General features: G+C 47.8%; 1 long non-coding RNA gene across 1 annotated transcript; it reads right to left on the bottom strand.

Annotated features, from left to right (window-relative positions):
• Nucleotides 1–6,088: 6,088 nt before the first annotated feature.
• LOC137226182 (uncharacterized) lies at nt 6,089–13,478 on the bottom strand. The gene is made up of 4 exons (XR_010944246.1): nt 12,881–13,478; nt 10,746–10,803; nt 6,416–6,633; nt 6,089–6,306 (listed from the first exon to the last, which is right to left on the bottom strand). It is a non-coding gene; the product is annotated as an uncharacterized lncRNA (long non-coding RNA).
• Between the last annotated feature and the right edge of the window lie 339 nt (nt 13,479–13,817).

Raw genomic sequence — 13,817 nt, 5'->3', positions numbered from 1 at the left:
CCACCAAATCGCAGATGAGGTAGAGACAGCTGCTGGAGGGACTGAGCGGGGCTGTCGCTTCCCACCCGCTGGCGAGGCTGGATCTGCACAAAGCTCCCTTGGCAGCGGGACCAATGGCCGGCGGGCCCTGCCCCCTGCGGACGCCTACCCAACCCTTACTTCCCTACCTCCCCACAGGCCACCCCACCTTACTCCCAGGAGCCCACTCCTTTTTTACATAAACCAGGTCCCGAGGACTACCGCCTCTACTCCCAATCCCAAGGCTGGAAAAACGGATTGCATGTAAAATGTGGGTGCGAATTGTACCTGCCTCATAGGTTTGTTGCGAGGATTAAATATGAACAGCGACTGGATAGTTGGCACTCAATGAATCTAGTCTGTTTTTATTATCCTGCTGCTTACTTCACCCTTACCCGCCTTAAAACCTTCAGCAGTCACGGGTTTGACCTGCTGAGTATATGCACGTCCATGACTCCTCCACATCCACTGCCATCGCCCAGGTTCAAATCACTGTATTCTTTTTTTTTTTTTTTTTTTGGCGGTACGCGGGCCTCTCACTGTGTGGCCTCTCCCGTTGCGGAGCACAGGCTCCGGACGCGCAGGCTCAGCGGCCATGGCTCACGGGTCCAGCCGCTCCGCGGCATGTGGAATCCTCCCGGACCGTGTCCTCCCGTGTCCCCTTCATCGACAGGCAGACTCTTAACCACTGCACCACCAGGGAAGCCCTACCAAGGCCTTTTAATTTTGGGAGTCCTGAACCCCAAACTTTGTGTCCCAAACACTGTGGAAGCTACAAAAAAAAATCCCTGTTCAGATATTTGACTTTTCCACTAGGTTCCTTAAAATCTCGCCCTGCACTTGTGCCATTTAGAAGGTATCTAAGGATGTGAGGGGAATTTGCATGTGGATTTTGGGTTCCCCTCTCTGTAGCTCACTCATTTCCCAGAGTTCTTGCTCAATTTCTACCTGCTCTGGCATTCCTGTACTCCAACCACTACTTCCTTGGCCATTCAGACTTCCACTCTCTGCCTTTCATGCCTATTTCCCCGTGTGCTACAGGAAACTGTGAAGTATCATTAAGGGAAAAGCCTGTTAAATGTGGAACTCATTGGTTGCGGGGGGAGGTTTTCCCTTTTTTCAAGGATTATATTCCCTCTAGTTTTTCTTGCTTGGCTGGTCTCCATGTTTTCATACAATCACTTTTATATTTTGTCTAGAGTAGATATGTTAAATGTTAATGGGAGGGTCTGACACAAGCTATTTTATTATGCCAGGAACTGGTTGTCAATGATTTGTGTTGTACATAATATTCAAAAATTGTTTACAGAAATAATTTAGGCCTAGGAGCAAATGAGTGTGAGCCTGCTTTGAGAAGTACAATGCTACAAGAAAAAGGGACATATTGGTCTTTGGGTGGCTTGAACAGAGGTGGGTGTGCTTCTTTCTCCCTTTTAAGATTTCAGACTACCAGAGAAATAGCTATCAAAATGATCAATTATATGTGCATCGATTCTGCACCTCTTTTCCCTATTCATTGGAGGGGACCCTAATGTTGAGAGTGATATCCTCAGAAGACCAAGCAGTTTATCAGGCCTATTGGACTTGGAGTTCAAGGGGAGGAATTTCCTTTCCCAAGGGAAAAAAGACCACCATAAAGTGTGGCAGGTGGTGGGGGGAGGGGAAGTGGATGAGGAAAACTGACACTTCAGCTGTGGTCCTACCCTGCCCTGCATTCATGTTATGAATGATGTCTGGAAAGAGAAAGGGATCAGAAACCAGGCTTCCAGCTGCATTACATCCCCACCCCAAATGTCCTCTCTGTTCTGATCCTATATATTTTACTGCAGAGGCTCTGCCTGGAGCCCACCTGTCCTACCCCCGGACAAGCCCACAGAAAGGGTTTTGACAAAAACCCGCTTAATAAATTCAGAAGCAGGTTGTCCAAGAACTGCTCTTGTAGATGGCATTGCGGGGGGTGGAGGATAGGAATGTTTCAACCAGCTGCAAATTTTGCTCAGAGAAGAAAACAGTTCAAAGAAGCCCTAACATGGTAGGAAACAAGGGATTTTGAATTTGTGTATATATGTGCTAGATTATTCCCCCTCTAAAATGTAAACTCCCCCTCCCCCAATAAGTAACAGGCTCTAATAACAGCCTTGATCTGGGCAAGTCCTGAGGCACAGTGACTTAGCAACTGCCCCACAGCTGGCCTCACCTTGGCTCCTGTGTTTGATCTTCTCTCCAGCCCCTGATTTTCCCTTAGATTTAGAGCCAGTCAAGGACCTTAACCTGGAGAAGAATGGCAGATTCTTGTCTGCAGACTTTACACCATGGTAACCAGTTCTTATCGTGGGGCTCTGTCATTCAGTGCTGATGTGTCACCCTAGCAACTGATCTGGGCAAAGGAAGCACAGTTGCCATGGTGAGAGGAGTCGGAAGCTGTTCCCTCGGTGAGTATGCAGGTCTGGATTCTCCTTGAACCTCAAGCTCCTCTGGGTAGAGTTCTTGGCCAGCTGGAGGTGCTCAGCCCTCTGCAGTTGCTCAGCTGAAGCCACCACAGTGTCCCTTGGACCAAAACAATACTTCCTAACAGATCTCTCTGTTCCACTCTTGCCCTCTATCAGTACATTCTCTGACAGTGCTAAGGTGGTCTTTTAAATTTTTAAATCATCATTCTATTCATTTCTTTAAAATCCCTGGTGATTTTCTTCTGCCCTTTGTGTAAGAACTAGTACTCTATAGTATTACCTGCAAAGTCCCATATGGTCAGTTCTGGGCCTACTTCTCCAACCGCATTTCCTACCACTAGCTGTTCTGTTTATTTTTCTTATGTGCTATTTAAAACTACAAAATACGATAGCCAAGATAAAAACTCACTGGATAGGCTCACTAACAGAATAAGAATGACAGAGGAAAGTGTTAGTTGAGTTGAAGATGGATAAATATAAATGATCCAATCAGCACAACAGAGAGATAACATTGGGGAAGAAAATTAGCAGAGCCTCAGGGACCTGTGGGACAATATCCAAAGTTCAACGTTCATGTCATTGGAGTCCCTGAAGGAGAGGAGAAAAAGGGTAGTACATAAAAAATTATTTGAAGAAATCATGGCTGAAAACTTCCCACATTTGTCAAAAGCCATACACCTACAGATTCAACAAGTTCAGTGAATTCCAAATGGGATAAACCTGAAGAAATCCATGTCCTGATACATCATAATCAAACTTCTAAAAACTAAAAGCAAAGAAAAAAATCTTGAAAACAGTCTGAAAGAAAAACAGCACATCACTTAAAGGAGAACAATAATCCAAATGACTGTGTATATTTCATTATAAATGATGGGAGCCGGAAGTGTAATAACATTTTTTAAGTGGTGAAGAAAGGAACTGTCAACCCAGGATTCTATATCCAGTAAAATGCACTTCAGGAATGAAAGTGAAATAAAGAGGAAGAAAAACTAATTAATTGTCAGCAGACCTGCTCTTCAAGAATTGCTAAAGGAAGTCCTTTGGATAGAAGGGAAATTATATCTGAAGGAAACCTGAAACATAAGGAATAAGGGAGAGCAATAGAAATGGGAAATATCTGGGTAAATATTATAGACTATTCTTTCCCTCTTGAATCATTTAAAATATGTATGATGGGGCTTTCCTGGTGGCGCAGTGGTTTAGAGTCCACCTGCCGATGCAGGGGACACGGGTTCGTGCCCCGGTCCGGGAAGATCCCACATGCTGCGGAGCGGCTGGGCCCGTGAGCCATGGCCGCTGAGCCTGCGCGTCTGGAGCCCGTGCTCCACAACGGGAGAGACCACAACAGTGAGAGGCCCGCATACCGCAAAATAAATAAATAAATAAAATAAAATAAAATAAAATATGTATGATGGTTGAAAGCAAAAATTATAACATTGTCTGATAGAGGTTTCAATGTATGTAGGTGTAATTGATTCTAATTGACCACTACAACAGAAATGGGGGAGAGTAATGGGACCTGTATGCTGGTGAGATTTCTACATTCCACCTGAGATGGTAAAACAGTGATTATAAGTAGACTGTGAAAAGTTAAGCATGTATACTCTGATCCTTAGAGCAGCCACTTAAAAAACCATAGGGGGCTTCCCTGGTGGCGCAGTGGTTGAGAGTCCGCCTGCCGATGCAGGGGACATGGGTTCGTGCCCCGGTCCGGGAAGATCCCACATGCCGCGGAGTGGCTGGGCCCGTGAGCCATGGCTGTTAAGCCTGCGCATCCGGAGCCTGTGCTCCGCAACGGGAGAGGCCACAACAGTGAGAGGCCCGCATAACGCAAAAAAAAAAAAAAAAAAAAAAAAACCCATAGGAATATAGTAAAAAACACAATTGATACACTAAACTAGAATACTAAAAACTGTTTCAATAATCCAAAATAAGGAAGAAAAGGGGAAGCACATAATTATGGAGGTTGAGAAGTCCCGTGATCCGCCATCTGCAAGTAGAGAACCAGGCAAGCTGGTGGTATAATTCAGTCTGGGTCCGAAGCCCCAAGAACCAGAAGCACTGATATCCAACCAAACTCAGAAGATGGATATCTCAGTTCAAGCAGAGATAGCAAATTTTTAATGTCGTTTTTTTTCTTTTTTGCTGCACAACGTGAGGCATGTGGAACTTCACCAACCAGGGATCGAACCTGCACCCCCTGCAGTGGAAGCACAGAGTCTTAACCACTGGACCACCAGGGAAGTCCACAGAGACAGAGAATTTGTCCTTCGTCCACCTTTTTATTCTGTTCAGGCCCTCAATGGATTGGATGATGTCTACCTGCACTGGTGATCTTCTTTACTCAATCTACTGATTTCAAAGGCTAACCTTTTCCAGAGACACCTTCACAGGCACACTCAAGAATAACGTTTTCCTAGCTATCTGGGCATCCCTTCGTGCAGTCAAATTAACACAGAAAATTAACCATCACAGTGAGCAACTGGGAGTGAATCCTGCTGGGGACCCCTGAGGGTCTGTGTAGAACTTAGATTGACCCCCACCAAGGGAAGGATATGCTGAAACTTTTACCCACTAAACTAAGTCCTTAATTGGTTGAGGGCAGCCTCTGAGGGCGTTAAATCCCAGATAGTTCAAGGCTGTCTTGAGCATAGGTAGGCAAGTTCCCTGGGCCTTGCAGAAAATCCACTGGATGAGAAGAGTCCCATGGCTTGAGGTGGGAAGCTGTCAGCACATGCAGGTATTGTCCACCTGCAGCTGCATGTGGGTGCAGAGACAGGCCAGGGGACATGAAGCAGGGCTTCTATGGAGTCAGCTACGCAGGTGTTCAATAAATATCTATTGCATGAATACATTGTATCTACGGCTTACAATACTTCCCTGACTAGTCTTCAATTGCCTTGAGGCAGGAACCATGCACTGCAGTGGCCAGGCACAGTTAATATATGATGGGAAAAAGTAGGGTGGGTGGTAGGGGTCAACCTAGTTCATAAGAGCTAGATATAGACAAACATGCTGAGTGTTATGTTTAGCTATGTCCTTAGATGCAAGGATACAGGGGAGAGGACATGCATTGGCAGCAATGATTAAGCCTGTATTACCAGAGGAGTGTCTCTTAATTTCTCTGGGCCGTATAAGTGGGTGGGGGCTATGGTCTGAATGTTTAGTCCCCCCCAGATACATATGTTGAAATCCTAACCCACAAGGTGACAGTATTTGGAAGTGGGGCCTTTGGGAGGTGATTAGGTCATGAGGATAAGGACCTCATGAATGGAACTAGTGCCCTTATAAAAGAGACCCTAGAGAGATCACTTGCCCTTCCACCATGTGAGGTTATAGCAAGATGGAGCCACCTATGAACCGAGAAGCAGGCCCTGACCAGACACCTAATCTGCCAGCGCCTTGACCTTGGTCTTTGCAGCCTCTAGAACTGTGAGAAATAAATTTCCATTGTTTATAAACGACCCAGTTTATGGTATTTTGTTATAGCAGCCTGAACAGAGGAAGACAGTGGGCTTGATACTTTCCCATGTGCTCCCATTTGTGAAGATCAAATGATCTGGGTGTTAAAGTGCTATGAGAAATATAGAGCCCGAGGTGTGGGGCAGCTGGAGTTTGGTTGAGCAATGGTGGTTAATGTCCCCGCTCCCAGGAGCAAACTGACCGTAAGTACAAACCTGTTAAATGTGCATTATTCTCTGTGTGGTTTCTTGGCGTCTGGTGGGAAGACTTTCCTTCCACAAATGGAAGGAGGACCAAAAAGACACAGCTGAAGGCTTGGGTGGGCAGTCGTTCCAGCAGCAATTCCACCTTGCCTTTTACCAGCCTTAGAAATGGTCTGTGGGAGGAGGGAGGGATCTGAAACCAGGCCTTTGGGGCAGCCAGGGGCTATGCTCTCCGTACCCCATGCCCCAAGCTTCCCTGTGTTCGGATCCCACTTCACTCACCTCAGAGACTCTGGTCGGGTCTAAATCCCACCCATCCTGCCTCCAGACAAGTCTGTAGAAAGAGTTTGCTTGAAAATCAGCTTTAATAATCCAGATTTGGGTCAGCCTGAAATTGCTTCTTGAAAGCACCAGGGAAGGTGTGGGGATGGGAGTCTTCCCCTGAGGCCTTAATCAGCTGCAAGCTTGTGACTCAGAGTAGGGAACAGCTCAAAGACATCCTAAAATGGGAAGAAAGGAGGAATTTTCAATGAATACCCTGAGGCAGGTGTTGCCACTCCCTCCCTCGCCCACCTCACCCTCCAACTGAATTCAGAACAAGTCTCAACAGCAGCCTTGATCTGAATAAACCCTGAGACTAGTGACTCAGGAACTGTCAGACTACAGGCCGTTCCCTGGTCCCCATCTCTAGTTCCGGGGGTTTTTCCATCAGACACGGGGCTGGTCTGTCCCCTGAGCCGGGAGGAGAATGGCAGCTCCTTGTTTACATACTTGACAGAACCCTGGCAAACAGCCCCCATCACAGGGTCAGCCACAGTACCAATGACGAGGTCTAGCAGCCAGTCCAAGCTAAAGAAGCCCCACTGCCATGGTGACAGGGATGGAGACCAGTGTCTTTGAAAAGGGTGAAGGGCTGGAGCACCTCTGAAGTACAGGCTGCCTCCGGATGGAGCCCAGCTAGGAGCTTCCAGGCAATGTTGCCATGATCTTAATCCAAGCTACCAACAGATCTCCCCTGGATAACTCAATAGTCCCAAACAGGTCTACTTGTTTCTACTCTTGTCTGCTTCATAATCTATTTTCTTTTTTAAATATATTTATTTATTTATTTATTTTTGGCTGCGTTGGGTGTTCGTTGCTGCACGTGGTCTTTCTCTAGTTGCGGCGAGCGGAGGCTACTCTTCGTTGCGGTGCGCGGGCTTCTCATTGTGGTGGCTTCTCTTGTTGCGGAGCATGGGTTCTAGAGTGCAGGCTCAGTAGTTGTGGCACACGGGCTTCGTTGCTCTGCGGCATGTGGGATCTTCCTGGACCAGGGCTCGAACCCGTGTCCCCTGCATTGGCAGGTGGATTCTTAACCACACTGCGCCACCAGGGAAGCCCTCATAATCTATTTTCCATCAACATCAGTGTGTCTTAGAAAATGCTTATATTTTCCTATTCCTTTCCTTTAAAAAAAAAAAAAAAAAAAAAATCCCATGTTGGGGAATTCCCTGGCGGTCCAGTTGTTAAGCTGCTCAGCGTGGCCAAAAAAAAAAAAAAAAAAAAAATCCCATGATGATTTCCCAGTGCACTTCGAATAAAACCCAAATGCTGTCTGTAGATTATAAGCCTTGAGTAGTCTTGGGCCTTGTCCCAAGCTCATCATGGTGTCTGTTGCCCTAAGAGCCCTGCCATTACACCTAAGGGCGATTGCAGTTGCCATTCTCCCTGCCTGTGGGACTCTTCCTCCAGATCTCCCCCTAGCTCTTTCCTTGTGTGATTTAGGTCAAAGTTCAAATAGTCACCTCCTCAGACTGTCCTTAGTGTGAAGAGGTCTGAGTTGTGAAGCAGCCCAACCTCTACTGGGGTCCTTGCGAGGAAGGGTAAGGGCAGTGGAAGGGGAAGGCTGGGACCTGGGCTAGCCCTGCTCCACTCAGTTTCTCAGCTGTAAAGATAGATGGGTACCTACTTCGTGGGAGGTTTCCTCTCTGAGCTCCAAAGAACTCAAGGGTCCCAAGGAGATGCCTGAAAACCTTGCTCAGGGGATTTCCTCAACACCACAGAGGAGAGAAAGGGGGAGGCTGAATGCGAGGGGCTCTGGGGGCTCTCCCATTTAAGAACTAAGGACAAAAGCATAATGTATGTACACATAATGTATACGGATGGATGGGCGAGGGGAAGATTAGGGTCATGTCATACTCAAGATTTTCTTAGAAAGACAGAGCCTGTATATATATCTATATATATAGAGAGAGAGAGATACACAGCTATCTATACATATATATATATTTTTTTTAAGTTAGAAAATCTCTGAAGTAGATTTCTGCAGGCACTTCAAGCTCTGTGCCTATGCTTGATCTTACAGAACCCCGTGCCGCTGGAGGCCCGCAGCCCCTGCATCCCACCGTCGCTGAAATCTGTGTTAAGGTGTCTGTGAGAGACAGAGAAGGTGGGGGCGCCCTCTAGTGGGAAAAGGAAGAATCCCCCTTAGAATCCAGCCGCCCCTGGCAGGCATTTTTTCATACCAATACATTGCCTTTAATCCTCACAGCAACCCCGAGGGTTGCCATTACTACCATACCCATTTCACAGCTGTGGAAGAAGGGACTTGAAGACCTTAGATAATGGGTCCAAGGTCACAGCTGGGCAGCGGCAGAACCAGGATTGGGCTGGCTCTGTCTGTACTGAAAGCCCTGTTCTTTCCCATCCTCCAGGCCCTCTCTTCCAGATGCCTCTCCGCCAGGTTCAGTGGAGTCCTACCATTCCTTATCAGCCAACATCTATCCCCTCCTTCACCCTGCCTCCCTCCTTAAACAGGCTCTTGGTGGGCTCAACCTTCCCAGACAAGGCCAGGCCCTCACCTGCAGCAAGGCCTTGCAGGGGTTGGTCATCTCTTGGTTTAGGACCTCTGAAACCACTTCAATGTTGCTCCCAGTTTACCTTGGTCACTGGGCTCAGAGGGGAGGCAAGGCAGGAATCAAGGGTGAAGAGACAATGGCGAAAGCACTCAAAGGGAAAGAGAGGAGGCCCAAATGGAGGATTTCAAAATCCCTGAGGGAATCTCACCGTAGGGAACAACGGCAAATAGGAGCTGTGCTTCCCAGTCTCCTGCCTTTGCAGACATCACTAATGGATCCTGGGGTTGCTTCTGGCTGAAATCAGACAGCCCCTCTCTTCATTCTATTCACCGGACTTCTGACAGCTCCTACCTGCAGCCCTAACACTTATTCCCTTCCCAGCTGCTCTGTCTACCAGATATGTGTAGTGCACAGGCCTCACACATCTTAGCCTGGTGGTTTTGGTGAGAAAGGCTGCCTGCCCATCCCTTGAGCAGGTCTCTGGGGCATGGAGGCTGGGCATGTGCTCCATCTTCTGAGTCTTCACACCTTGAATGACATCATGGTGGAAGGATGGAATGAGTTGACACTTGGGACAGTTTGATGGGCCCATCCCAGAAGCCAGAGTGTGATTAGAATTTCCACTTTCCCCAAAGTGCATAGGGACCACAGGGCATTGGAGGGATCCAGAGTACAGGAGTTTGTCTTCTGCCAACCTCAGCATTTGAGTCCTGTTCTTGGAAACTTAATTAAACTTGACAAGCTTCAGTTTTCTCATCCGTGAAATGACTAACCTCATAGGGTTGTTGAGAGAATGACAGGAGATAATGCATGTAGGTTTCGTAGCACAGTACTTGGCATGTAATAAGTGATCAAATGGGAATTTAATAATGATGCTGTTGTGAGAATCAAATGAGGCTGAGGATGGAAAGAATGCCTTGAAAGCACTAAGGCATTACTTTCACATTAGACACTATGGTTATTAGGAGTAGTAATTCAGACTCAAAGCAGATCTCTCTACTGAACCCTGCAACCATGAAACTCTGCTTCCAGGAAGGGTCGGACACTTTTCCTTAAGAAATCATTGCCCACTCTCCACCCACATCTTTCATGTCTTCTATTTGCCATACACTTGGAGCTGCCCAATCCCCCGATTCAGAGTCCAGGATGTATGGAGGTGGGTGGAGAGGTTCTGGCTGGGGACCCCGTGATTCCTGGTTCAGGAGCACTTGGACAGCACCAGGGGGTTGGGCTTGTCCCAAGGAGATGGATGCTGGCCTCTTCCTAGTCACCTCTACTGTGCTCCTCTAAAGAATCCAGGTAAGAGCAGCTCCCCTATGAAAGCTGGGAGGCCACCACCCCTGTCTCGCCCAGGGTCTTGGCAGGTGAGGCTCCAGAGATGGTTATGATGAGAGGTCGGGAGAAGGAGATTTTCATTTCAGTTTGGGAGTCCCTCCCTACCCCTATAGCTGACAGGTCCAGCCTCCCTCCTTCAGCTCTTCCAGTCTCTTCTTGAGGCACCAGCTGCTGGGGCACACCTTGCCAGTATTGGAAGGTCCGGTTGATGACCTCTTGGAGGGGCCTGGTCGGCCACGCCTCCAGCTGGCTCTGTCCCTCTACGGGCACAAGAACAGCACCAGCATGGATCTTGGCCAAAAGCCTTCCAAAGGTCCCGGTTGCACAGGAGCTGCACCCTCTCCGTCATCACTCCCAGATCATCCCCCCTCCCCATCATCTTTTCTCTCCTAGCCCTTCACGTTCACCCTTTGCCTCTTCATCCTCTGGGTCTCACTCACCCTTGGCACAGACTTGCAGGGAAGAGCAGAGTCTTTGGGCAATAGGCTGCCTGTGGACCTGTGGACAGACAGGTGAGCAGAGCCTCAAAGGACTACAAAAACTGAATGGACAAACAGGTGGACAGACTAGGCATAGGGGAAGAAATTCAGCTGCTTCCTGGGAGGAGAGCTGGAAAGAGTTCTGGAATCCTTGGAAGGATAAAGCATGGAACCTGGTTTCAGGCAGGTAGGATGGGCGAGTCCAGGTTCTTTTCCTGAAAGCCACAGTATATCCAGCTACACAATGTGGGGCATGAGCTTTCGACTACACAGACCCTCTTCAATCCAGGTAGATGGGGTGGGGTGAAGGAGAATCCAATATGTTTTTTATCCTGAATCTCTCTCCTCCTCCAGTTCACAAGCAGATTCTAACATTGATGCAAAAAGTGAAGACCCAATAAAAAGACAAATAACCCAATTTTAAAGTGGGGAAATAAAGTATCCATCAACAGATGAATAGATAAAGAAGATGTGGCACATGTATACAATGGAATATTACTCAGCCATAAAAAGAAATGAAATTGAGTTATTTGTAGTGAGGTGGATGGACCTAGAGTCTGTCATACAGAGTGAAGTAAGTCAGAAAGAGAAAAATACCGTATGCTAACACACATATATGGAATCTAAAAAACAAACAAACAAATAAAATGGTCATGAAGAACCTAGGGGCAGGACGGGAATAAAGACGCAGACCTACTAGAGAATGGACTTGAGGACACAGGGAGGGGGAAGGGTAAGCTGGGACAAAGTGAGAGAGTGGCATGGACATATATACACTACCAAATGTAAAATAGATAGCTAGTGGGAAGCAGCCACACGGCACAGGGAGATCAGCTCGGTGCTTTGTGACCACCTAGAGGGGTGGGATAGCGAGGGTGGGAGGGAGGGAGACGCAAGAGGGAGGAGATATGGAGATATATGTATATGAATAGCTGATTCACTTTGTTATAAATCAGAAACTAACACACCATTGTAAAGCAATTATACTTCAATAAAGATGAAAAAAAAGGGGAAATAATCTGAATGAACACACCTTCAAAGAAAATATTCAAATGGCTAATATGCACATGAAAAGATGTTAATACCATTAACAGGAAAATGCAAATCAAATCCGTGATGAGATAACACTTCATACCCAGTAGGGTGGCAAGAAGCAAAAAGATAGATAATAACAAGTGCCAGTGAGGAACCTTTACACACTGCTGGTGGGAATGTAAAAGGGTGCAGCTGCTGTGGAAAACAGTCTGGTACTTCATCAAAAGGTTAAACACAGAGTTACCATATAACCCAGCAATTCCACTCCTAAGTATACACACAAGAGAAATGAAAACCTATGTCCACACAAAAACCTCTACATGAATGTTGACAGGAGCATTATTCATAATAGCCAAACAGTGGAAACAACCCAAATGTCCATCAACGGATGAATGGGTAAATAAAATGTGGTATAGCCACATGACGGAATATTATTCATTAATAAAAAGAAATGAACTTCTGACACATGCCACAACATGGATGAACCTTGAAAACATGCTGAGTGAAAAAAGCCAATCACAACAGACTGCATATTGTGTGATTCCGTTTATATGAACTATACGGAACAAGCAAATCCAAAGAGATAGAGAGTAAATTGGTAGTTGCCTAGGGGATGGGGTGTTAGAGGAAGGAATGGGTAGTAACCACTAAAGGTTACGGGTTTCTTTGGGAGGTATGATGAAAATGTTACAAAATTGATTGTAGGGATGGTTGCACAAGCCCATGAATATACTAAACACTATTTTAAATGGGTGAATTATATCTCAATAAAGTTGTATTAACAAGTCACCAATAAATCGTTTAACAAAAACATCTTTACCCAAACTTATTTTATTGGCTTACTCTTTTAAGTTGATTCATGTTTTTCACCTAAGTAAAATGATTTTAAAAAGAAACTTTGCCACTGTAAATGGAAAACCAGTATCTCTTGACATAGATTGAAGGTGATTATCAAAAACAAAGACAATTAAAAGAGAGAGAGCGAGCACGCGCGAGCAGCGTTGTAAGGTGGGGCTTGGGGAGAGGAGCTGGGCCTTTGAGGCAGAGGTCCCAGGACTTACAGGTAAAGGAGGCGACCCTGGGCACAGTCCCTGCTTTCACCGGTACTGAAACCCTGGGCCAGGCACGGCAGGGTCTTGGTCTGGAGGTGGCTCCCGAAGGGAAGGCCAGGTGGTGACGTCAGGTCCCTAAAGGACCTGACGCCCCTCGGGCCCATCCAGCACTCTTCGAACCCCCAGGCCGCAGGAAGTCCTCTGCCTTGGTCTCCAAGCTCAAGGACCGGCGGAGGATCGGCGGAGGGGGAGGGGCGCGAGCGCAGGGAAGGCTAGGAGTCTTCCCGCATCCTCTGCAGCGCCCTCCCGCAGCCGCGCCTCGGGGCTCAGGTCGCGTCGCCCCAACCCGCCTCCCGGGGCTGGAGGGGGAGCCCTGGCCCCTGGCTGGGCCCAGTTCTCATCCCGGGATCGGGACTGGATGCCCGTTTCTCCAGTGGCCTGGTGGCCTGGATCTACGTCCCTTGGCCGACTCAGGGGTCCCCTCCATTCCTCCTGTCGAACCCTCAGTCTCCCCTCGAGCTTGCATTTCTTTGATCCCACTCCATCATCCGCTTTTTAACCCTCTTCTCCAAGAGGCCCTCTTCCTCTCCCCACCGCACAATTTCCCGAGCTTCCGATCTTTGGGCACCTCCCCCGCTCCCCGCAACCCCGCCTCCTGGGTCGCCCCCGCCTTTTCCCAGCGTTTTTCCAGGCGTTGGGGACTAATGGCGTCCCAGCCCCGCCGGCGGCTGTCCTCCGCCACCCCCGCGCGCCCGACACACAGTCTCGCCCCACCGCAGTGGCAGGTGGTACCAAGGCCCCAACCCTGGCTCTTCCCTCTGGGCGTTGGAGTCCTGCTTTTAAGTGTGGGCCCATCCTGAATATAGTTGACCCCCTCTCTAGACTCGCCACTGGACAACACCGCCCCCCATCCTCACCTCCCGCACTCCATACCCCTCTTTATCTC

Source organism: Pseudorca crassidens, chromosome 6 (assembly GCF_039906515.1).
Source record: "Pseudorca crassidens isolate mPseCra1 chromosome 6, mPseCra1.hap1, whole genome shotgun sequence".
In the NCBI taxonomy this organism is placed as follows: Eukaryota; Metazoa; Chordata; class Mammalia; order Artiodactyla; family Delphinidae; genus Pseudorca; species Pseudorca crassidens.
This window is presented reverse-complemented; position numbering and strand designations above follow the sequence as displayed.